General features: G+C 37.4%; 1 protein-coding gene across 4 annotated transcripts in view; it reads left to right on the forward strand.

The window, feature by feature from the left end:
• The window catches only part of AGAP1 (ArfGAP with GTPase domain, ankyrin repeat and PH domain 1), a 365,836-nt gene that overhangs the window by 17,292 nt on the left and 323,132 nt on the right, over positions 1-25,412 (forward strand). Inside the window, exon 1 of one of the 4 annotated variants that reach the window (XM_082055533.1) lies at positions 18,715-19,009. The exons of the other annotated variants lie outside the window; for them this stretch is intronic. The gene's annotated coding sequence lies outside the window, so the exon portion shown is untranslated. Of the gene's footprint in view, positions 1-18,714; positions 19,010-25,412 lie in introns of those variants that run through there. 4 annotated transcript variants of the gene reach the window in all.

Genomic DNA, 25,412 nt, shown 5'->3' on the forward strand with positions numbered 1-25,412 from the left:
GGAGATATGTGTGTTCTCTTTATCTGCAACTGATTGTAAATATGTTGAACCTGACTTGCTTGTATAATCAGCAGCCTAAGGTCTTAATTAATCTTGCCAAAAGGCTATTGTACGTCATCCTTATGATTGATTTGCATTTGCTACATGCAAATTAAAATACCATTAGATTTGTACTGCATGCAAGTCATGCAGCTAAACACAATTTCTGTTTCAGCACGAAGAAATTCATCATACAAAAAAGTGCTGAAAGGTGACACAGCACAGTCTGTTTATGCTGGCTAGATGTTTAGGATTTTAAGCTGAACACAGTGAGGCACAGTTGCAGTTTACTGCTCATTTGATGATGGCTTTTGTAAGTATCTGATGTCTGTAGACGCTAAGCAAAGGAAGTCTTCAGTATTTTTAAGCCATAATCACTCTAATCTTTTGGTGGACCTTGACTATCTACAGCTGCTTCTTTTTACGTGATGATCAAGTTGTTAGGGACTTGTGAGTTGGGAAGAGGCACCTTTAAAAGATGGGGAGTATGAAAGGTGCATTTTTTTTGAAAATGTGACACCCACTATAGTGAAAAATGAAGGATTTCTAAAACTTGGTAAACATGTACTATGTCCTAGTCTTGAATGAAGTGTAAGCTGTTCCTGAAGTTGCATTCTTATATAAGTGCTGATTAGTGCTGGCTACATTGTATGGTATAGCGCAAGTAAACTTTAAATTAATGGTTGACTGTGATAGTCTGTTAATGTTGAGGTAACTGTAGCACTTACAGGAACAACTGTTGGCCAAAACATTCACTTAAGTTTTGCATTGAACAATTGGCATTTTCTGGAAAATGCTAATTTATCCCAGAGTATATGAGTGTCTGAGCACCAGGTACATTTGACCGATTTCCTTTCCCTCTTCTCATTGTCTGTTTGTACACAAATCAGCCTGCTCTGTGACTGATGCCTTCTGTCAGTGAGCGTGGAAAACAACGCAGAGCCATAGAGATGAGAATTCTGCCTATATACACTTCCCATGGAAGCACTTGTCAGGAGACTTTGTTGAATGAAAAAATAAGCTGGTGGGCCAATGTAAATCAGCCTTCTCATGTTGTCTTAATACTTCCTTTCTCCTAGCTGACCTGACATTGAAGTGTTGAAGTAGTCTGATAAGTGATGACTGCAGATATATTCTAGTTAGAGCAGGAAGTCTTTTCAAAACATGGATCTTAAGCTTTTAAGAAATGCGATTTGTATTTCAGTGAATAGCACAGGATTTATGCTTTCAGGTTTTCAATAAAAGTTAGAATTGCATCACAAGTTACTAAGCTTTAGTGAAAAAATCTGTGTTGCTGAACAATCGTATGTTTTTACCTTTATTTTGAAGGTAATAGGAACCTTTCTTCTATTAGTATTACGATTAAGTTGTCTGTTTACCTTGAATTTATTGCAGACATAAATTTCTGACAGGAAATAAAATATATGGAATGATATTGCCTGGGAAATAAACATCCAGTTATCAAAAGGATGATACTGCAGCTGAATCACTCTGTGTTAGGAGGAATGTTGGAGGGAAACAAATCCAGTTGGTGTGAATTTAAGTGTCTGTTTAAGTGGCAGTGGGCCCAAGTTTTATGTGATGTTTAGAGTACGGCTTTCCTTTTTTTCCTTTTTTTTTGTGTGTTTTTTTTTTTTTTTTTGTAATGGAGATTTTATTCAGATTGGCGGTGAATGGGAAAGGACTGATGTAAAGAGCAGAGCCATTTGAAAGAGTGAGAGCAAGACAGGGTGGTAGGTGGAAAACCACGGTGGGTTTGAGTGTGTTTGGTTTTTTTTGTTTTGTTTTTGTTTTTTGTTGTTGTTTTTGTTTGTTTGTGGTTTTGTTTGTGTTTTGGTTCTGTTAAATCCGTTGGCTGGAAATGTTACCAGCATGAACTTGTGTACTGCTGTCCCACAGTGGATGAACAGCCACGCGTTCAAGGTTTGATCTCACTGTTGTTAGATCTGTGCTGTTTGCTGTGGGGGTAATGACTACAGGTCTTCACCTTTATATCTATAGACAGAGCATTAAAGCCTTTATTAAAAACAAAAGCCCAAACAAACAAAAAATCAAAACAAAAAAACCCAAACCATAACACAAACCTTCAGTTGGTTTTCAGGGGTTTTCCTTCAAGTGGGGAAAATGCTCACATAAATCTTTTATCTTGTGTGACAGAAGAGTATCTGCTTTAAAGAGGAGCTGGCTGCTTGTGCAGGCACTAGAAACAGGGTAGTCAGGCTGCTTTCAGGAAGCCTCTGAAATCAGATTGTTTTCCTAATGGCATGAGCTGAAGTGTAGACGTTTCTCCTGGTTTAAATGTGACCCCAGTGGCAGCCAAAGCTGTGTGAGGAAAGGGGAGGTATGGCAGGGTGCTCCTCTGAACAAGGTCTGCAGCCACAGGCTGCAGCCTCTGATAATATTCATTATCTGTCAAATACCTAACTGCTTTTCTCATGTTACCTAGAAAGAAATACTAGCTGTTCACAATCTTTTTTTTATTCTCCTCTGTGTAGAAGGGGTGATTATTACCAGGTGTTTGTAAATAGACAATGTGTATTGAATGCCTGAATCTGATTAAACGCTTGATCCTTTAATCACTTGCAGTGATAATCTTCACAAACAAAGCTACAAAATACTACATTATTTCCTAGAAATACCTAGCAAGCTAGTAGGTCTGATACTTGTTTGTCAATTAAAAAAACCCATGGTTTCTGGTGGGAGACTTTCACTCAAAATTGGAACTCTGGCTCAGTTTTGTTTGTGGGTTTAGCAGGCTGGATAAGACACGCTGTTGAACAGTAAGTCATTTATTTATTGGCTAAACTATAACAGTACAGAAGCTCACCAGGCTTTGTTATACAAAGCTGTGACTAAGTTGGACACCTTCAGAACTGTGTTTGGGAAATAGAGGTGCTTATGAACCATGATCTGCATGCAGAGCAGGGCAGCGATCAGTCTGACTCTGCTGCTGGCTGCTACTTGGAGCTAATCTCTATTTCACTGGGTTTCGTGCACCTGCAGAATTCCTTCACTGTTGAATCAGGTGTAAGATCCCTTGTGGCTGAGTAGCTTGGGGAAGGTTTTAAGCAGAACAGTGATACTTTTTAGGCCTTTGTCAGATACTTATTTGGCTGTAACAGTCACAAGATAACTGCAATAATAAATATTGCAAAGAAAGTGGATCTTCTTGCTTCTCTGAGCAGTTGTTTTGAGAATGATTTAATTAGGTTTCTGGGAAAGGGAGGAAGACAAAGCTCTTGTGGCTGAGCAGGAAGAAAAGCATTTTGATTTGAGCCTAGTAACTCTGCAGTGGAAATAATTTATACTGACTTACAGCAACCTGAGTGAAATGTAGAAGGTCAAGATACCAGGAAAGTCTTGTACTACTAAAACTAACTGGGACTTGACTGGACTTTTTTGTTTGTTTGTTTTTCAGGAATGACAGAATCAGGCTAATAATTATCAAACCTTTGCCTGAGAGCAATAAGAATTCTTATGGAAGAATGTCATATGCTTTTTTTTTTTTTAAACACAGGTACATAACATTTAAGCAAAATGCCAACAGCATGATAATCAACTGTGAATTATTGTTTTCAGCGTGTGTGTAGTATTAAGACGACTACATAAATAGATGAAAAGGTTGTCAGTAAGAATTTTGTCTTTGAGTATCTTAATATTCAGCTGTAAGAGCTTGTTATCTTTTGCTTTGTTACAAATATTAAATTGGTGATACTGAAGTGATTGCTTTAAGATGGGGTTGCTTATGTGTTTACAGATTAGCTGTGTCTGATTTTTTTGATCTGAAACTCAAACAGTGCCCTGAATTAAAAAAAAAAAAAGTGAAGGGACTCTAGCTTGCTATACATATAAAACACTCTTTTCCTTTCCTGCCTGTCATTTTCCCTCTTTTAAGTGTTGAAGTAACTGACTGCCACTACCTTATTGATTACCCTCTCCTTCTTAGAAGAACCTTCTAATAAGTTTCCATGGAACATGCCTCCTTTACACTAATAGCTAATGATGGAGGTGGACAGAGGTTCTCAAGAAAGATCTTTAGGATGTTTCAGGCTTTTATTAGTGCTTATACTTAAATGGATGAGCAGACAAAAAGCAGAAAACTGAAACAGGAGGTGGGTGTGCATCCAAGCTAAAAAACACGTTCAGAACCGTGCTTGGGTTTTGTTTGGAAGGAGAGAAATGAGATGCATCTGCAGCCGCCCTCCTCAGCTCAGGAGTTTAGTGTGAGAGAATAGTTACTGAAGGTGAATTTTCTTAGTGCATTCTCCAGCTCTGTGCTACTGGAAAAGATGCCAATAGTTTGTTGATGGGTAGGGAGGAAACGTAGAAAACATTTTAAACTAGTAGGAATTGTTGCTGATAAGAGTAGGTTTCAGTGGGAGGAGGATTCAGTTCAACAGCTCACCTTAAGCTGAACAGTTCAGTTGATTTCAGCTTTGCTTGTCTTCTGATGTCTTTGCTGTCTTTTGCTTTTATTGGTTAGCGTTTTGTTCCACACTAAAGACAGCAGGAAGCTAGTTCAGTGAGTTCTCAATAAATGACCTTTGTTAGAGGGTAACTTCCGTGTCAGAATGGGGTAAGCTCTTTGAGTCATGGGCTGTGGCAGCTGTAGTTGGATGTGCCAAATGTAATATGGACCAATTAATCAAATACAATAATTGAATTTCAAAACCTTGCTCTGGCAGGTTTCTAAATTTTGAATGTCAGTGGGCTTTGCAAATAACAGTATGTATTATAGTCTGTAATAATCTATATCTGTCTTGGTGGGCTTGTTCTCATATTAAAAACAAATGACACTGACTTCTTCAGTATCTCTTTGTTCATTAATGTTGAGGGTGAGTTTCTTTCTCAGTCTGCTTTGAGTGAGGCATGCTCTGGCACGCAACTTCAAAAATACAGTTAGGCTAGCACCTATCTTTTAGCATAACAATTGTTGATTGATGAATACTGTGTTGAAATAATTGACTTGAAGAATAAGCCAGGATGTTCAGGAAAAGAGTCTATAGAAAAAGCTGCTTTGTAACTGCCATAGGCTTTGCCTTGTAAATACTGTACCAAGTGTGCTTGTAAAGGCTTGCTTGCAGGCATTAGCATGATTACTAACATTGAGAGCTGACCCTACATCAATACCAGTGCTTATTTTTGGGAAAATGTAATGCAAAAATAATACAATTTTGGAATACAACACAAGGAGATATCTCTTCATCTACTACTCCTGTTAAGCAAGTATCAGAATTTTATAAAAGTTCAGATTGGAGCTTTGGTAGTAAAATGATAAATTTATAAAAGGCAGTGTAGTAACCATTCACCCAAAACACAACACTGACGGAGGTGGTAGTTCTGAAGTTTGCTCGGTGTAGTTGATTTAGGTCAGTCTTAAAACCTGAAGTATTTTGAGGATAAGCTGCTCACTTCATGACTCTGCATTCTGTGGTTTACCTCACATTCAGGATGTCTGTGAAGCAAGGACTGGAGATGGCTGGAAATGCACTTGTAAAGTAGATCTCTGGACAAGCCCGTGATTTGATTCAGGCTTAGCTTTAGGCCTGAACAGTGAAGTGCAGCTACCTATTTGCTTGAACTATGAGCTATGTGCCATTTGAATAGCAGGAATGATGTGTAAAAGCAGTTGATGTGTAAAAGCAAGATAATTTAAACCTTGAAACAGTTGGTCTAAAATTGTTTCTCATATGAAAAACAGAAAATAAAGCTGTGCTCAGAGGATGGGGGGGATATGTACAAGAACTGCACTGTTGCTGAAGGTTTAGCCGTGCAGGTTTTTTCCTGCAGCTTAAGTAAAGCACCCCCCTGTTACATCAACAGAAACTTGCAAATAACTGAGGCAGTTAGTATACAATGCTGAGTAATAGTTGAATTACATTTGTCAGATTATAATAACAGAAAAGCCTTTTAAGCAATGGTGAGGACTTAATTCTATTGAGTTGGCTAATAATGCAATGGTCTTAATGATTGCTTATAAAGTGATTGCAGCAAGTTGGAGTTAATTTACTTGACTGATAACTAATGCTAAGAAGTTGGTATTTTGTATGTGGAAAGGCACAAGTGGTTTATGTAGGCAATATATATAACTGAAAAAAGATGTATAGCATGTCTAGACTTAGGTAGACCTAGACTTCAGGTAATTGTAAAACTGAATATGATCTTAGGTGGGTGGTCATGAATGCTTAAGGTATATTAAGTAATACACTAATTATGTAGTACTTGTAAAAGGGTTGAAAATTAACCAAATGGTCATGGTTTAGGAGTAAGTTGAAAAACCCAAAACTGGGTGAAAACACAGCATGTTGAATGCATTTTCAGTTGGAAATAAATAGTGGCTCTGAGTCAATAAACCTCCTGATGTAACTCTTGTACAACAGAAACTAAAAAAACAAACTTGAACCATTAACACCTGGATAACTGGAAACTGAATAAGAGGAAAAAGAGTGAAGAACTGTACTGAGTTTATTTTCTGAAATAAGCTGGCTTATTCAGTTTAATCTAATTTATCTAACAAATGTAATACTATTACAGGTGTCTTTTACTTCAAGCTTCAGAAATTGATGGAAAGTGATGAGTGTATTTCTGGGTCAGTGTATCTTAAAAATATTGTAAAAGGCAATGGTGAGTCAGGCATAATGTGCTATTAAATAATAGGTTATGTTGGAAAATAATCCATGGGGGTGTTTGTAATCTGAGGAGTGAATACACAGAGGGCGAAATTCTGTGGGGTCTCTATTAATTTTTCTCGCTCAAACAGGTATATCACTTATTTGTAATAGCATGTAGTCTGTAACCAAGCTAAATTTTACTTTGGTGTGTAATACAGAATTAGTTCTTAAAGGATGATGCTTTATAAATTTAGCTGAAATTTACTTAAGAATCATGGTAAAAATTAGAGGGAGAAAGGAATAAAAGAAGAGACATAAATCTGGGATTTTTGTAAGAAATAATCAGAGTATGGCTTCTGCTTTATGTTATATTGTGCCTAGCAAGACTTTCCAGTTAGTACTCTGTTTCTGATCCTCCCTGTTTCACTTTAAATTATCTCAGGCAAATACAGGAGTCAGGACTAAAACTAGAAACGCAGAAGTAGTGACAAAGTTTTCTTTATCTTGGAAAGATGAAGTACAGGTGGTAGAAGGCAAAGAACTTGCAAATCATAAACCAGATTTGCTTGATCTGAATTTTGTAGCTGAACTAATTAGTAGTGAATGCTAACAAAACATACCTATTACAGTTCCAATAGGCTGGCTAATCCATAGCAAACCTGATTTTATGTACTTGCTTGAATTTGCTGTTCAAAAAACTCCAAGTTCCAGGTTAGATTTGCCTGTTGGGGCTTCAGAAATTTGAGACTTTGCAAATATCAGTAGTTGTTCCAATGAGAGAGAGGCTGTAATTACTTGAATGAAACTTGACCTACATAAGAACAAAAGTACCTGCTGAGGGCTTATTGCCAAGTGTGGATTTGTACTTAAGCAGATATAATTACATGGACTTTGTACTGGACTGTTTGACAGATTAAATTTCTACGATAGTGCAAGATAACCGTAGGTCACAGTCCAAAAGTAAGGTTCCTCAAAATATATATTCACAGCTGTGGTGATAATCTATCAATTCATAATAAATTTGTTGTTAGATGCAGAAGTGTCAATGCCTGGTATGCGTGAAGTCAGTGTAAGGACTGTGCGTTGGAAAGGACCTTTTGTAGAAGTGCTGGAAAAAGTTGAGTGGGGTCCATGCTTTATTTAAGATGCTTGGCTGCCTCTTGAAGCCTGAGACAACCCTCTTCTACAATCTGAGTCAGTGACAACTGACATGCAATGTTAGGCTAAAAAAAGGTTGGTTTGTTTATTTATTTTACCCCGGTTATCAGGCTAAGAACTAAATTGATATCAGGCAGCTTTTCGCCAGCAGATAGAGTGCAATATAAATCTGACTGTCGCATTAAGTAAATATTAATAGGATGTCTTACGTGGGTCTCGGTCAGTGGTGCTGGATATTGAGCGCATTGACTCCAATAGCAGCAGGGGTTCTATTTTCAGAAGCCTCTGAGGAGCTGTGATCTGAAGGTTCCTGGGAGAGCTCAACGTGGGCTCACAGTGAGGCTGCAGGTCACCACAGGCTGTTCCTTCGTGGTCAAGACTGTGGGTGGCAACAGTGGTAACCAGGAATTCTTCCTCTTATGTAAGAGGAAAAAAATCCATTGCCTGCTATAGTGTAGAAGGAGCTGCCTATCTTCAGATGGCTGAAGTTGAGACCTCGAAGAGCTCTGTACTTGTCTGACAAGTTCATTTAAAGTCCCGGTGATGAGTGTGAACCAGCGTATGTGCATATAGGTAGTGCACAAGCTGATTTCTGCACCTTGCTTTTCTTGGGAAGGATGTTATTAATAGCAAAAGAACTGGAAGAAGATGGCACGTCAAATATAGGTATGATGATTTTTAGCTTTCAATATGGTTTCTGTTGCAAGAAAAATGTCTCTGAGCAAGTTTCATTTTTATAAACAGGCATCTTATGACTGATTTTTAAGTAATGCACTAATGAGGTATTGCTTGGAACACAGTAAGTTCATTTTTTCAGAATTATTCAGGTGGGTACCTTGCAGCTATATCTGAAAAAAATTCAGTCCTCCCTGTTGGTATTCAGCTAGTGCTGCTGTGAAATGGAAATGTGTTTGGCGGAAAGAGATTAAATTGAAGAAAACCCATTAAGTGTATTGTGGGGTAGATAAAGTAATGCAGTAAGTTTAAGTGCTTCATATGCATTCCTGATAATTTTAAGAGGCTCTTTATGCAGCACATGTAATTTTATGTTCATATTTAAGTTTTTGCTTGTGGAAGTGATAATCTGAAGATGTGGTCAATGTGCAGTCTGGAATTAGAGGCTTTCAGAAAAGCTTCAGTGGGATGTAACTATTGCTTTAGGTTGTGCAGAGAGCAGTAGGTTTCTGTGAAGTCATATGAAAACCTGGATAAGCAAACACTCTGTTAATTGTTATAAAGGAGCTCTGGACTAAAAGCCCTGGAGAAACAAACTAATTTTCAGTTAAAAACATCTGAAGAAAGGCCATGCTTTGTAGAAGCAGAATGTTTGGAAACAGTTAATTTAATTAATTCATGTGTCCTCTTTGCTTGTCTGAAAAAAGCTTTTAGAAAGGACTGCAGACATCTGCAGTGCTTTTTAATAATTGATGGGCTTGTATAATTCTCCTTACAGAAAATTCATGACCTGCTCTATTTCTATGGTTCTGATTTGGAGATGATATCAGGAAAAGAGATTAGATGGATTCCTTATTTTCCTATTACAATACAGCTTTTGAGAGAGCATATCTTTTATTGCAGGTTTACTGAAAGTGTTGTGTTTTTTTTTTCTGGTATCTGTTAGCTCTGTAGTTAAGTTTCAGGGATCTGAAACTGAATTGTATTATCCCAGAGTGCTCATTTTGCTTATGTTTGGAGTAAATGCATTGGTGAGGTAGAGATTCACTGCCTGGTGCTGTTAGGATTCTCATTGCCAAAGAAGTTATTTTTAAAGCTTTAGCAAAACTCTCTGAGTACCACCTCAGCATGACTTGTGTATACAAAAACGCTTTCGGTGCAAGTAGAGGCAAACAAAATCGAATACTGAATCTGTAACAGGCTTCAAAACACGATGCTTTCAGGTTGATAAAATGATGAAAGCGTGAACTTGTTTGTAGTCTGTGGATCTCAAGCTTTCTGGTTGACACAGTTACCTTTGCTTTCCTTACTGTCCAGCAGCGGGGAGTTCATTGCCAGTTGAAGTCTCCTTCTCACATCGTGAAAACCACTTGGAAAATGGTTAGACTTCTGTGATAGTGAAGAGCTATTGAATACATTTTTTTTTTTTTGTGATAAAGTTTGGGAAAAGGAGAAAATACACTATCTGCTGAAATGGTTCAAAAGAGCTGGTTTTTTGAGTGGGGAAAATGCAAAATTGACATGGTAAAATCCCCACCACTTAAAGCTGGTTTTGTTTATTTTCTTTTTTTTTTTTTTTGGTACCCTAACTAGAGGTATCTTGTATAGCCTGTACCCAGAAGATGCGGTAGAATTTGAGTTGTAAGGAATGTTGATTTTTGGTACTTCACATGACTGTGATAAATATTAATAATGGTGATGTATTTTCCAACTGTAAACTAGCCAAAATCTTGTTCATTTTAATTCTTCAACTTATGATGTCAGTTCTCCAGTGGTGATAACTGGTTGTCCATAGTTAGGCAGAGTAATGAAATAGGTTGTTTCTCTTCAGGCCAGGCTCTGGTAATGTCAGCTGGGCGTTATTAGAGTGGTTTGGGTAAAAATATTCTGTAACAAAACATTGTAAGCAAAGTGTGTCGATTCATGGTATGGCTGTAATGGTAGCAACTTCTTCCCCTGACCTTAGATGTATATCAGAATATATGTGTATATCAGATCCTTTCTGTGTGTGGTTTCCCATCTCCAAGTAGTCTGTCAGTGCTTGACAGAAGCTACCCAAATTGGACATTATTGCTTTCAAAGGAAAAGAGCAGTCAAATTCTGATCTGTTGGAGGTGGGGTGGGGGGGGGGGGGGGGGGGGGGGGGATAGAAATAATCCTTGTTCATTTAAGTGTTACAGTCTGGCAGCTGGATCACTTGTGGGACTGAACTGAAAAGAATTTGAAACTCTTGGTCTCTATATACCTAGTCTGATTTAACTTTGAATGCTAAAAATTGTATGCTCTAAGGGTCCTGTGTTGAAAGTACGTTAATGTACAAATAAAATACTTTTTCTGAAGTACTTCAAGAAAAAAAATAAATACTCATTTTGGTGTGTGTCCCCAGTTCAATTCTGCATATTCTAGTGATTCTGTCATAAAGGCATATTTTGAAAAGTGAGGTTTAGCAAGTTAACTGTCAGTAGCAGAGTCTTAGTATTTTCAGTGAAGAGTGACTGATGTTACTTGTATGGACTAAGCCACTCTAAGTTCAATGTCCTCATACTTTGTCACTAGCTAGTTAGAAAATGACAAAATGAAAAAGACAGCTGGCAGGACTCCTCTGCAGGTGTGCTGTGATTTCACTGTTCCTAATGAAGAGGTACTCTTGCAGAGCTTCTTTTTAGAAATCTTTTATATGGAAAATATCTGCAGTTACAAACATAGTGGCAGTGGTTAAGACTCAGTAATGTCTCAAGATTTTTCTGAATATTTGCTTTAATTAGTGAATAATATAGTGATGTGATAGGAAGTTTGTCATTAATGATGAATAAACTTCATCTGCCTGGGTATTAAAAAAATTGAGCTCTTTGCTTTTGAAGGGCTTTAATTTTTTTTTTTTTTGAGTATCCACATAAAGGAGTCCTATTTTCCAGGAGTTCACATCAGTTATAAGTCTCCTGCATATTGTTGTTACCCCAGCAGCAACTGGTGGAAATAAATGCCTGGGTAGTTATCATAAGCAGTGCTTGCTGTCTGCTGAGGAAACTGGTTATAAGCAAAATTTCATGCTTTTGCTTCAAGCCGTCTTTCTGTGAAGACAAAAATGTGGAAACTGTTTTTGCAGCAGGAGCAACAGAAAAACCTCAAATAAATCCAAAACTCAAACTGTTACATTTTTCTACTATTGGCAGTAAGCACTAATTGACTTCTGCACAGTATTAACTCAGCTGTGCTTGGTACCAGTCAAAACAACATGTTAATTGTGTATGATTAATAACACAAGAAAGAAAAAGTAAATGAAACCCATTGACGTTCTAATGCTGTTAACAGTTCTTTGCTGGGCTCTTGATAAATATAAATACACGCTGATATTATATTCTGTGTTTGGTAGTGCAGCTACATAATGCTGTCCAATATCAGCTTTTACGAAAGTCCCTGAGATGTGGAGCTGTAAGATTTTCTTATGTTCATCAGCTTCTTGTCCATGTAGCTCATTGGAGCCTGCTTACATGAATATCTTGCAGCCTGGAGTTCTTGATGGTGTGTAAGTTCAGCAATATGGTTTAGGAGATGGATAGCGATTTTTTTAAAGTTGTTTTTGTTTTTTAATCTTTCGGAAGTTTAGCTGATAGGAACTGAAATATGTGTTCTATGGAGTGGCATTTTTCCATTTTCTGTTACATAGGTGATAGAAGTCTGCTAGAAAAGGATTTAACAGAGGCAGCCCTAATGTTTGGCCTAAAACATAAGTAATAGGGTTACAAATCAACCGCGTTTTTAATGGACTCTGCTGTGTCAAAGTAATATGTTGTCAAGCTGCTAAAAGCATCCTGGCTTTGAAATGGAAAAGAGATATTTTGATAAACTTCTGAATGCTCAGGCTATTCAAAATAATTGGAGCATTTCATTTTTGTGGGGACTTCAGTGATTAGTTGAAAGTGCTTGTCTGCTGGTAATTGTGCAGTAAACGAGAGAGAGAACACTCTTTAAAGAGAGAAAGAACAATCCGGTTTGTCAGTGTTTTTAATAAACATGCTTTGTTTAAAAAAAATGGTATTGCTTGTGTGAATATAGATGAAACTTCATGCTTATGGGTGGAGCAGGATTATTTCTACTGTGCTTAGCAATATTAATATTATTGTTGTAAGGAGACTAGCAACTGAAAGGTCATGCTGGATTTTTTTATTGAAGTGGATGATATTTATGTGAGTAGTATATATTGTTAGAACAGAGTAGCAAGATAAATATGTTGCTGCAGGCAGATCATTCTTGATTAGTAGGTTGTACCTGTGCAGAAGAAAAAACATAGATGTTGTTCATGATCTCCGAAGGTGAAATATTGATTTCTGTTGTGAGCTATCTCTTATATGGGGAAGAACTATGTTAGTATGAGAGTCTTTACCTAAAGAATATTTACCACTGTCAGGACATAGTAATCATGTGGTCATGAAAGTGAACGCTAGGGCTAATGTATGTATTTTCAGCTGAACTTGGTGGAGTGTTATCATTCCAGTATCCTTAAGTATGACCTATAAATAGGGATATGACAAGTTAATTCACAGTAATCATTGATATGTTAGAATTGGTTTGTACACAAGGTGCTATAATACCACTAATTCTGGTGGCATCTGGAAGCAGAAGAATGTTTAGGTGAGTTTCCTGTGGTATCAGTGCAGTGAAACTCTGAAGACACTTGGTAAGTGAGGTTAAGATCATCTTCCAGGAACATGGTGTTGAAGAATGTTATTTGCTAATGGGTATCCACGGGCTGGGAATCCCGTAATCCTTTATATTGGCTCTAGGCCTTGAACATCTGTTTTATGGTGTGTCATCTAATTGGGAACATGGCTTAATGGAAAGTACAATACTCTTTTAAATATAGTTAGTTTTCTCTAGTTAGAAGAGTAGGTATACTATACAGGAGGTGAAGAGATTTATACATCTGTATTCTGATTGTGAACTCCCAACATGTTAAGAGTGTGTTCTTTGGGGGGAAAAAAGTATGTGCTATAGGGACAATCTATATTGAAGAATCTCTAAGTAAGTCCATACTTAAAATACTATAAAATAGCACTTAAGGGTTCTCTGAGAACTTAGTAGTGAAGTCAGGGTTTAGTAAGAAACTTAAAGCAATAGTGTTTGAGCAGGCAGCTCCTGCTGACCTTCTCAAGCTCCTGCTCTGTGATGTGTCTGACCCAGCTGGGAGCATATAAAGCCACTGAGGATGGTATTATGACAGCTGATCTAAACTATAGATGCTGATATTTGTGATAAATGAATTCATATTTCTATGGTGAACTTGACTAGAGGTGTCAATTTCTAAGTATTTATTTTATACCTTGTGATGATCAGAAGAATTGCTAACTATTAATAGATTTCTATTTTACATTAATGATGACTGTCTCTTTGTCAGAAGCACCAGAAGATGATAGTAATGTCAGTACTTCATTTTAATGAATGAACAACAACATAAGATCCTGGTAAAGGAATGAAGAATACAAAATTATTTTCAAATTAGTGGAAGCCTCTATTTATTGAGACTGCTATTTGACACAGTATTTATAGAGCTGTGTACTTGATTATTGAACAAGTGGTGGTTGCAGGAGAAGCCCAAAGGAGGAGGTAAATAAGGATGGCATATTCTCTATTTTCATTCGCATGCTGCGGAGTTGAGCAACTCAATAAATAAGGTACTGAGTACTGTTTGAAGTGAGTTAGCTACTCCTTGTACCTGTGTCTGGGATGCCAGTTATGCTAAAAATCAATAGTTATACTTCAGCAGATGATTAAAATGACTGTAAAAATAATTACATATTTATTCTTTTAGGGTAAGCTCAACTAGAAGCTTTTTTTTATGCATAAGCACTTGCCCTCCTTCTAAGTTTTAAGTCTGTGTAAATGGTTCGCTTAAAGCATCTTCTGCACAGGAAGCGCAGTTCTGGCAGAACATCTGAGGGGGATCAGACAAATGCAAAGCTGAGTGGTTTGATCTTGGATCTTTTTGGTTCTTGATCTTTTATTCCCTAAAAGAGCTGCCTAATTAAATGTCCATGAAGGGCGGCTTATCCAGACATCATGGAAAAAAATGTGAAACTTCATGTCCCAACTCTTGGTATTGATGAGCTGGTGTGATGCTAGGCTATAGAAGGACAGTTTGTATTTGGAGTTTCCTACTAGATTAGTAAGGAGAGATGAGACTGGGACCAGAGCATCTACACCAGTGATTCCTTTCCATTTAAGTTTCTGTGGTTTAAGTTTTTTACTTTTTTTCAGTGCTAATTAAGTTGAAAATATTGAGTTCTAGAAAAATGGCCTACTTTTCCGTTCTGAAATTTTGATTTTTTTTTTTTTATTCTGAGCGAACTTTCTCAATAATGAAGTGAAATATGTGTTGTGTGGCATACCTTAAATTTTTTTTATTGGATTTTAAAACTCAATGCATCTGTAAACTGTGAAGAATTTAATGAAATAAGCCTGAAAAATATTAAGTGCTTAGCTCTCATGAAGACTGGGTTATAATCTTGGAAGATTCTGATACCATATCAAAATGTGAAGCTTCGTGTCCTTGCATCCTCACACCCAGGTCAGTTCAAGTTCAAAATGTTTCTCATGCCATTACCAGGAAAGCGTGAGTCATGCTTACTGAATGCCCTCAGATACCTGGTTAGAGAAAGTGCCAGTTCCAGGTGTCAAAACAGTCTCCCCTTGGTCTGCAGGTTTCCCCTGAGCAATGTTATTTTGCTTCACGTGCTGCTTTGTCATAGCTGGCAGCACCCAGAACGGTTCTGCACAGGCATGTCAGCATGTCAGCTTGGAACCTCGAGCTAGGGTTCTTTTTTTTTCTTTCTTATTTTCTTTTTCTTTTGTTTTTGATCAGGCACAGCAAAGTGTGGGCAACCTCATAGGCACAAGTTCATTCTCAGGTGGAAGCAGTGCCAGGCATTGAGAAGCAGCTAAAAGCAATCATCACAAGTTTTATAATAACAACAGTATTCTTTCCTTCAAGTATGTCCAGTGTATATGTTCCATTTCAAGCTCCATATTATCTTTCATCATGGTTATTTTTTTTATTTGAATTGTAAGTGAAATATTCAGTGAGTGAATCCCACTAATGGGTTTGCTCAAAAAGGCAAAACCTATTTTTTTTTTTTTTCAATGCAAGTAATGCAGCCTGTTAGCATCCATGTTGGGGAAAGTAAACCTCTCGGGTGAGTCTCAGGTTAAACTTGCTTTGATAGCATTCAAATTTGTGCTTATGTAGATTTTGAAACTATTTTCCAATATGGTAACATTTCTTTCCTGGTCTCCAAATTGAAATAGACTATTTGAAAGCAAGAGGATCTTTTTTGCTATGGTTTTCCACTGCAGTGTTTTGAACATTGACTCTTGAAGAGGCATCACCTTAGCAGTGGCCTGTTACAGAATTTTGTGGAACAGTGGTGTCTTAAAATTGATGGATCAGAGCATGTTTTGCTTACAGCATTTCAAAGAAAAACTAATTTGATTTATTTATTGTGAGATAAGAGAATGCATTTCCCCTGTCTTAAGCACATAGTCATTTTGACTTCAGTGTGGAAGTTAAGCATGTTCCACGAAAAAATAATCTAGTTCTGGAGCAGCTATGATCAGTCTAATTTAGGAACTCAGTATGGTCAATATATAAATCTGAAATATTCCAGAAAAGGTCTCATGTTTGAACTTAAAATCAGTGGATGAAATAATGAAAACAATTGTTTCCTCCAAGTTAACAGTGGTGTTTGTACAGAACAGTTGCTGTGCTGGGACTGAAGTGTCACAGCAGCACTGCAGTGCTGGGGGAATCAATTCACTGCTTGAGAGAAGTTTTCTGATCACATCACTCACTGAAATTCTTGGATCTGTAAGTAGAAAGGAGATCGAAATATTCCTTGTAATATTGCAAGTGGGGAGCCTTGAGACAAAATGGTGATATTTTCTTGGGAAGAATAAGCATGTCAGATAGCTTGACAATTGATAGAAGGGGCATTGTTTCTACAAATTATTTGAACTGTTGCCCCCTTCTGGTTACTGATAACTATGAGAGCTGCATATGAGGAGGAGTAGAATAAATTACTTAGAAGCATCTAGAAAAAAAAGAAAGCATGTTTTTTCTGGCGTTAGAACACATAGTTTTGATGTCTTAAAACAAGTTATTACCTCAAAGAGGAAAGTTGAATATAAAGAGAGCTTCCAGCCACATATGAAGGTCACATTTAAGAAGAATTATTAACGTAGGGGAAGCAAGATTTCAGAGACTGTCTCATTTTGTGTTAAAAAAGTTATGTGACTTCTTTTGAGTGGGTTATTTAGTTTCTTGTTAACTGCTTTTAACTCTGTCATGTTCAGGCATGAGTGGGAACATCCAATACTGTAAGGAAGGCAGTTTACAACCCAACCTGGGTTTTGAATTAAGCAGAATAAATAAATAAATACAATGATACTTTGTTGCAATTTATTTAAAAACAAAACCCAACCAAGCAAGCACGCACAAACCCAAACAAACAATATGCAATGGCTTATTCTTATTGTCATGGCTGTGAAATTGTCACTTCAGTGACCAGGGATAGAATTGACAAATGTAACTGGCAGTCCTGACAAGTAGCTGCCTTGACTGGTTATTTCTAGTACTGAAGTCTTAGCAGGTTAGCCTGCTTTGTTTCACTTAATATGCATTTTGTTCATCAGTTTACTCAGAATGTAACTGTTTTAATTCCAGATGCTACATTTCCTAACTTCAGTAACATAAACCATAGATGGATTGCTCCATGGAAAGCAAGTTCTATGAAGTTTGAAGGCTGATGGTGCTGTCCTGTTTAAAATGGAACTGAGATAAGTGTGATGCTTTATGGGGAGAAACATGTCTAATTGTTACCAGTAAAGGCTGTGAAGACTGATGTCAAATCACATTGACCTCTTAAATTGACTTGTAGTCGGTAAACAGATAATACATATACCTGGCTGACTCCTGCTGTTAAGTTTCAATCCAAAGTTTAATTTCCTATACTGGTGTGGATAAATAAATTCTAGACATCAGAAAATGTTGGTATAAGATGTATTAGCTGGTCTGTACCCTCAGGTTTTTTGAGTTGAATAGTTTGTATTCTCCCCTCTCACATCTTTCATTATTAATATTTCTGAAAAGAAAAAAAAAATTAAATGGTCAAGTATGTGAAATAGAGGTGTGTGTTTGGTGGGTTGTTTTGTATGTGGTGTGTGGGGTTTTTTTTGTGTGTTTTTTTTTTTTCCAGATAGCAACACTTACCAGTAGATGGAGGTAATGAGATACATAAGTCAAACTAGATTCTCTCATCTTTTGAACATGGAACAAAACCTACTTGATGTGTAGCAGAAATGAGAACTGGTAGTTTGTTTTTACATTTCATGGGACTTGCAGAAGAAATTTGCAAGGCATGTTTTTAGTAGGACTCGAACTCAAAAAGCCACCTTTATGTATTCCTGCATCATGTGGATTTTCACAGGTTCTTTTTTTTTTTTTTTTTTTTCCACTCATGGTTTGTAAAAGTAATCAGGATTCCTAAAAATGTTTTGGGGCTCTTCTAACAGTATGATTCGTTAGGAGAACTGATTATCTTAAGAGCGGTTTTTCAGTTTGCCTGTTTGGATAATAACATTTCATCCTTTCAGCCTTTTAAAAACAGATAAAGGAAAGGAAAAACTGAAAAAATCTTAGGGTGCACTCTTAGGGTGTGTGTTTGACTTGTGTGAAGGTCAATCTCATGGGACAAGACTCGAGACTTGTATACAGTATAAAATCCTATTGTTAACTCCAGAAGCTTTAAATTATAACCCCCCTTTCTTTGATACTTAAGCATTATCAATCTAGCAGATAATACCAATTGCAGCAGCAGAGTGCTGCTTCTTTAAGAGCATTAGGACATTATTTTTAAGTCAGTTTTGTGGATGATCGTATAAATTTTGCATGTTGCCGTTCCCATAGCTGCTTTATATCTGAAGAAATACTTAGAATCAGTTCTCCAAGTGAACAATTCTAAGTTACATAGTTTTCAAAGGCTTTCAAAGGACATTAAGACAACTTAATGCATGTTAAATAACTCATATGCTGCACTGATGGCTTTTGATTTGAAACCCTGAGATTATTCCACACTCACCTTATCTTGCTACTGTGTAGGATGAGACTTGAACCTCTGAATTTCTCAGCCACTTGTTTTAATTAGGAAATTACCAAGAGCTGTCAGAAGTAATGGCATTAAGTAAGTATCTGTTGCAGGATTTCAGCCTTGTGCTCAGTTAATGCTTTGGCGAGAGAGCACAGATCCCTGCTCTCCAAATTTTAAAACTGTTTCCATGAGAAAAGCGATGGAATGCATGACTGAGACTTATAACTTAGAGGCCAAGATTAACAAAAAAGGGGGGAAAAAAAAGTGCAAACAAATAAAAATGAAAACCAGCCCCCAACCAAACAAACAGCAAAACAAAGCTTAGAGATTTCAGACAGCAAGACAGCACCGTATTTGAATGTTCCCAGACCATTTTTACTCAGTGAGGTATGTATGAGCGTGAGTTCAGAGATCACTTTTCCTTATACATGCACTTCTTCTTTAAAAAAAAGTATTTCCCTAGAACTGTCACTAGTTTCATAGGCATTGGCACTAACTATTTTTTTCCTTATATACAAAAGTAGAAGTTGCCATAAATGGACTGTCAGATGGCCTTGTGGAGAATTACCACTGAAAATGAACTGTTTTATGGCAATTATGCACTGGCTGGGGAATAAATGGACTTAATATAAGCAGTTTATGCCTAGGAAAAAATGGGTATGCGTATGTATTTCTCCTGTCCACCATTTCACATCAGTAAAAATAATTGCAGGCTTTCTAGAAGCTTGTTTGTGCAAGGCCAAATGGCAAACAATGCCCTGAAAGGATGGTTTGGTGATATGGAAATAGCATCTGGAGTCACTAACTTGTGTAAATAATTTTCACCCAGCAGGAAAGAGGTAATTCTGACTTAAAGATGTTTCTCTTGGTGTGCTGGTGTGTAGGAGGGCTGTCGTCAGGGTAGCCTGGGTTACTGTACCAAAACTACCAAGAGCAAGTAGATGTATTGGTGGTTGAGAATGTCTTCTATGCCTTGGTTAGTGGTGGAAGTAATATTAAAATGTCCAGAGTTCACACCTACTGACGGTGGAGAGAACTTCTGAAGGAAAGAATTAGGGATTGGGTATGTGGCAATTGCTTAGATCCTGGACATCTCATGAAACTTTTCAAGGTAAAGGTTTGTGAGTTAGCACTGAGGAAGCTGAATGAAACAAGCCTAAACAGCAGAAATAAAAGAATGCTATTGCCATAAAAACATAACACATTCTCAAGTCTTTGATGCCAAGTCTTTCTTCTTTTTGCCTTATATTGGTTTGTACACATAGTAATAGAGCTTTATCCATGGAAATTTCCTAAATCACGTAATTCAGACTTGAAGTGTTAGTATGCAAGGCATGGCATAGAAATTCTGATTGCCACCTAACAGATTGCTTTATTTAGGTCAAATTTTCTGTGTTTTGTCAATGTAGATCTTATGTTTAGGGTAGCTAGGTTAAGGCTGCTAGGAAAAAAAAGTAGTCCTCGACTATGTCAAAGGGAAGCCTTGAATTTGCTTTAGCTTTAGGCTGGTGCTCTAATAATTGACATCTCAGTGCATGCTGGGGGACTGTACCTGCTGCTGAGCTCGTGCTGCCAGTTCAGCTAAAGGGAGGACTTGTGTCTAACTCACCTCATTCTAAATCTGTTTCAGCTGTGGCTTTTGATGCAGTCAACATAACCTCAACTTTTATGTTTTCTGCTTCTTCCAGCTTTTCAAGCTTTCTATGAACAGTGATAGTATCTAGGAGAATTCTGTTTTTATAATGCTTGTTAAATCTGTTTGTAAATTTGCTGTAATCAATTAGAAACACAAAGTGTGTTGGTCATTAATGTGAGGCTGAGTAAGCTCGGGAACAAGTTGGATTTCTTATTACTGTTAAATAATGCTGACAGGTTCATTGAAATGGTCACTTGAATTTTAAAACCTAAACTCTTTGGTTGAAACAAGGCTGGTAGTTAAGTGTAAAGATGCAGCCGTGTACAGATGCAAGAGCTGAGCTCAATAGTTCCCTTCTCTTCCTTGCGTAGCCGGGAGAGCTACAGGCAGAGCATTACGTGAGAACAATTGTGGTGATGTACCTTCCAAATATGCAGATTTTTAAACCTTGTGTATGCGAGGATTGTTAACTGAATGTGCAGGGTCCTTTCTCCTTTGTTTTGGGGCAGAAAGCTTGGAGAAGACAACCAGTGACTGTTGCATAGAGGATGTAATATAAAAACGTGAAGGGAAAGGTCTTTGGCACGGTGCTTTTAGAGGAGAGCTGCTGTTTTGTGCGGAGGCTTGAGGATGTAAAAGGTGGGAATTAGAAGATTTGGAGGATGGTTTGCTGTAGGGAAGGCAAAAAATGGGAAAGAGTTGGATTAGTAGCATTTGTCTCAAGTGCACTACTAATTTGAGATGTATTTGGTAGTGGAGCAGGGACCTAGGTGTATTTTGTGTTTGCACAAACAGCTTTATTGTTATTTTGCTTTTGTTTGCAACCTAATGTTCTTTGTGTCTATTTCACATATGAATGTAGTTTTGTGTAATTTAGGGGAAAATAAATCTCAACACTGTAAACCTAGAAAGTGAGATAGCAGAGGTCAGTACTGGTTTGCTTTCAGGTGCTGACTTTATTTTTCTGCGTACAGGCAGTAACCTGAGGTGTTATTCTCTGGGTATATCCTGTTTCTCTTTGGCTGTTAGGTAGGTAGGTTTTCAGAAGGGCTTGTGGACATTAAATCCCATTGCTTTTAAAGCATCCCCTGTGAGATATCTAGTTTGGTGGTTAAAATTAATGGTGTAGGATGCTTACAGATCCCTGGAGGACATGTTTCTATTCCTTCTTGGCTTGATAATTGCTCTGTGCTGTGTTACATTTGTAAATATCTCCAAGTTGATAAGGAGTTGTGAAGAGGTGCTGTAAACAGATGTTCCTCCTGCTCCACCTGGCTTAACTGCTGCATGATCAGTGCAGGCTTCCCTTTCCTCCTCCCTTCTGGTGGCCCCTCCAAAAAAACGTTGGTTATTTGCTGCAAAGAACAAAGGGAACAGATTTAAATGTATGATTTGAGTGTATATGAACTCTTCATGGTGTGGAGTTGTGCTTCAAAAGAGGTATTGGGAGCTGAGTTGCTTCTTGTAGAAGTCATGCACTCATGTAATACATACCTTCAGGTCAGTGCATTGTTTACTGAAAAAAGAAAATACAGACTCACAGATCAATGATGAAGAGCTTTCTGTATAGGAGCAAAGGTTTTGTGTTGCAATAGGAAAGCTTTTGAAAAAAACCTGAAATAAATATTACAAATTGTCCAAGAGAGTATTTACCTCCAAGTCCTAGGTTTTGATGCAGCGAATACTGTCCTGTGGTAAGGGAATGGTTCTTATTTCTTTCACTTGTTGCTGTAACTTCAGAAATTTTCTTCAGCCAGCTCATGTGTGAGAACTAACTTGTGGTATCTTAAATCAGCCTGACAAAATGATGGTAATGATGTAACAATTGCTGACCATTTTCCATTTAGGAATAAGTGTTGTATTCATACATACTTAGACTGATTTTCAGACTAGTATTACAAATATCCTAAATTTTGTTACACTAAATTAATGATTCTGTATAAGCCTAAGACTGGATTTAATACTAAAATGGAAGATACCACGTTCCTGTTTGGCAGTCTTGTGGCTGTTGTAGGCGTGAAGATGTTGTGTGAAGACATCTGTTGACTTCATTGATGTTTATGAAATGAAAGCAGGAAATGAACCTAAGAGTATGGTATCTTCCTAGAGACGTGAGGTTTCACTCTGTTTTAACAAAACTGTGGCCAAGTATCCCACTTATGGCTGCTTTCTGATGGGGGAGAAGGAGAAGAGATATGGAGAGTCCCTCTGTCAGAATTCTGATGCTTCAGTCTGTAAGCTGTCAGTGTGTGTCTCAGATAGGTAATAGATTTTCTTCTGAAATCACACTGTAGAGTATAGAAACAGGCCTAAAACAGATGAGTGTAATGAGAATGAGTGTATTTTGATGTCTCTGTGAAAGGAAATAGATTACCTTGTGCTTTGGTTACATGTGATTGACCCCAAGAATTTTATTTTCTGTCAATGTGTCAAAAGGAAAGGAAGAAAAATACATGTATCCTCCAGCCTATTGCCATTTACCTTCAGGTTGTATTGAAAACATCTGTGTACTATCACATGTGGTAGGTAAACATAAGCTTATCAGCCAAGAGCATCATCTTGTTTTGTGGAATGAATGTTATATCTTAGCTCAGTTTCTGGCTTTGTTTCCATATGGTTGTTTTAAAACTGGGGCACAGATGCACCTTCAGCATATAATGCATGTGCATAATCAAAAGCACTGGTTTGCAGTAAATAATTCATGTCAGTTGGGACACTTGGTTCTGATAATGAGATCTCAGGGGCTTGGCTTTTTCCAGATGATATATGAAATATTCTTTGCTCTTAGTCATTCACACTGACAAGTACTTGGTTAGCAGCTAATAGGATTTGTGTGTTGAGGGGAAGGAAATTCCTTACGTTTTCTAGTTGCTTCTATACTTTTGTGATGTCTCTTTTCCCTGTCTGCCTCAGCTTTGAACAGTGCTGGCTGATAAGACTTGGAAGTACAAATGACTTCCACCCCTGGGTTAAAATCTCTAGTAATTTACACAGATAGGGATATAAATCGAAATTATGCTTTTATTGACAATGTGTCCCTTACAAAATCTGTAGGGGATTTCTCTTTGAAGGGGAGGAAAGCTGATAGGTGTGTGGAGAGGTGTTGGTCTTCTGTACTTTCAGGTGGTCATGAAAATGTTTATGGAAGAAAATTGTCTATTTACATACCCATGAAACTTTTTAAGAATATGGAGGTTTGGTTAGCTTTGGTCCTTCCTTTAGGCAAACTTCGGTAAGACAAATAAAATAACTTGTGCTGTCTTCCCACAAACGATCGGTTTGTATTGGTTTGTCCTTTCATAAAGCAGAGTGGTACAAGAAGGGATTACCTGAGAACGTGTCATGGTCAATGTTCTACCCTGAACTAGCAAGGACTGTGTTTAGTGCTCGTGCTGATGCCTTCCAGGTCTTTCTCCAAATATCAATGTCAGATTTGGTGTGTACAATGTCAAACATAATCCCTGTAGGTTTCCCACCCTTTTGTTTTCGTCACTAAAAATTTTCTATTTTCATCAAAAGCTGTTATTAGTAAAAAATCTTCCTTAATGATGTGTTTAACTGGCACCCTTCCTTAGTGCATAGTACTGCGGTAGTCCTGACAGCTTCTGTAATTAATAGCAAATTAGCATATGACTGACTTCTGCTGAACCTTATCCCATCTGCTGCTCATGATGCTTGGCTTGTCAGTCTTCTGTGCGTGGATCTGCTGAGGGTGTTAAAGACAAGTTCCATGTTATCTCTTCCAAAATGTTTGAAATGTATGCTACGTAAATTGGCATGAAAGAATTTTTGTTTGTTTGTTTTTACTTTTGCTAAATACTTATCACCTGCTCTGTGCACTTTAGTGTGTTTTCTTAATAACAGAAAGGTCAAAAGTGATCTGCTAGGAAGTCTTGTGAATCTGTGCTTCTCCGCTGCTGTTTTTCATGTTCATGTGTGTCAGCTTTATGTTGAATGCTGTCATGTCCATATCTGTTTGGAACAGTCAACTTGAGTGCCTGTGGAAATGCAGTTCACAACAACTCTTCTTTACAGGTTGTTGCAGTGCTCACCGTGACTTTTTTTTTTGGTTGCTCTTTTCTCTCCTGTTCTTTCCCTTGCTCCAGGCTCTTCTTGCAAGTCTAATTTATGGCAGTGTACTTCAGGACAGTGGTGTTCGTAAGTATATAGTGCAGTTTATGTCAAGACACATTGAGGAGGTGGGCCCAGGGAAGGAGGCTTGCCCATCATTTCCCATCAAGGTGTGGAGTTTTTGATCAGTTGTCTGTAATTGCTGAGGCTTCAAGTCAGCTGAGGTCAGTGTGGGGAAACCTGCTCTGGTGTTTGACCTTGAAAGCAAGTGTAAGGCTCTTAAGTCTTGTAAGAGGGAGAGAAGAATGGATTTGTTACAAATCCAAGGTATTTGAGGGAACTCTTCTCAGCTTCTGCATCTTCAAAGAGAAAAAAATGAATATATGCTTGATATGTCAGATTCTATTGTGCTATAGAAAGATATAATGTTTTTCTTGAATGTAGACATATCCTATAAGCTAATATGTTGCTTGCATGCACATAGCTTCTTGGTTTTGCTATTGTACTAGAAAAAAATAATGCTGGAGGATGGGTTGCTTTAAGAATAAAGGCAAAGCTGGATGTGAAGGGATAACTCAATATATGTAAATAACTCGCCTTTATTCTTCTAATTTTGTTATCCTGATGAGCTTCCATATTCTCAAAAGCATTTATCAGTATTCCTCATGTATGCTGATCATTATTCACCGTAAGTGTTGCTTTTGCAGCAACGTAGCCCTGGTGGAAATGATACAGACACTGTGGTTACAGTGAGGATTTTATCTATGATTCTTGCTTTAAAGATATTTGTGGTTGTTTTTTGTATGTTTGTTTGGTTTTGTTCTTCCAAGCTTTTCCAGTAAGATCTGTGATATGCTACTTTTTGTCTGAAAATAATATTTATTTTTAAATATTTTTTCTATATATTATTTTTGTGAGCCTCTATGGTAAGTAAAGAGAATTAAAAATCCTGTAGATTCAGCTGTTTTCTGCAGAGAATGAATTAAAAGAATAGGAATGCATTGTGTGTTCATGAGAGCTTAACATGGAGTGGTCATATGGGTTTCTGCAGAAGTGGGTCAAAGCTATTTTTCCTCTTTGCCT

This window comes from Streptopelia decaocto (genome assembly GCF_964273445.1).
Source record: "Streptopelia decaocto genome assembly, chromosome: 6".
Lineage (NCBI taxonomy): Eukaryota > Metazoa > Chordata > Aves > Columbiformes > Columbidae > Streptopelia > Streptopelia decaocto.